This window comes from Micropterus dolomieu, linkage group LG07 (assembly GCF_021292245.1).
Source record: "Micropterus dolomieu isolate WLL.071019.BEF.003 ecotype Adirondacks linkage group LG07, ASM2129224v1, whole genome shotgun sequence".
Lineage (NCBI taxonomy): Eukaryota > Metazoa > Chordata > Actinopteri > Centrarchiformes > Centrarchidae > Micropterus > Micropterus dolomieu.
The window spans coordinates 24556974-24557704 of record NC_060156.1 but is presented as its reverse complement, the minus strand read 5'-3'; positions in this window follow the sequence as shown (position 1 = coordinate 24557704).

The following is a 731-nucleotide window of genomic DNA, read 5'->3' as shown; positions in this document are numbered from 1 at the left end:
TCAGCTAATTAACTCAAAACACCTGCAAAGGCCTTTAAATGGTCTCTCAGTCTAGTTCTGTAGGCTACACAATCATGGGGAAGACTGCTGACTTGACAGCTGTCCAAAAGACGACCACTGACACCTTGCACAAGGAGGGCAAGACACAAAAGGTCATTGCTAAAGAGGCTGGCTGTTCACAGAGCTCTGTGTCCAAGCACATTAAAAGAGAGGCGAAGGGAAAGAAAAGATGTGTTAGAAAAAAGTGTACAAGCAATAGGGATAACCGCACCCTGGAGAGGATTGTGAAACAAAACCCATTCAAAAATGTGGGGGAGATTCACAAAGAGTGGACTGCAGCTGGAGTCAGTGCTTCAAGAACCACCACGCACAGACGTATGCAAGACATGGGTTTCAGCTGTCGTATTCCTTGTGTCAAGCCACTCTTGAAAAAGACACAGCGTCAGAAGCGTCTCGCCTGGGCTAAAGACAAAAAGGACTGGACTGCTGCTGAGTGGTCCAAAGTTATGTTCTCTGAAAGTAAATTTTACAATTCCTTTGGAAATCAAGGTCCCAGAGTCTGGAGGAAGAGAGGAGAGGCACAGAATCCACGTTGCTTGAAGTCCAGTGTAAAGTTTCCACAGTCAGTGATGGTTTGGGGTGCCATGTCATCTGCTGGTGTTGGTCAACTGTGTTTTCTGAGGTCAAAGGTCAACGTAGCCGTCTACCAGGAAGTTTTAGAGCACTTCATG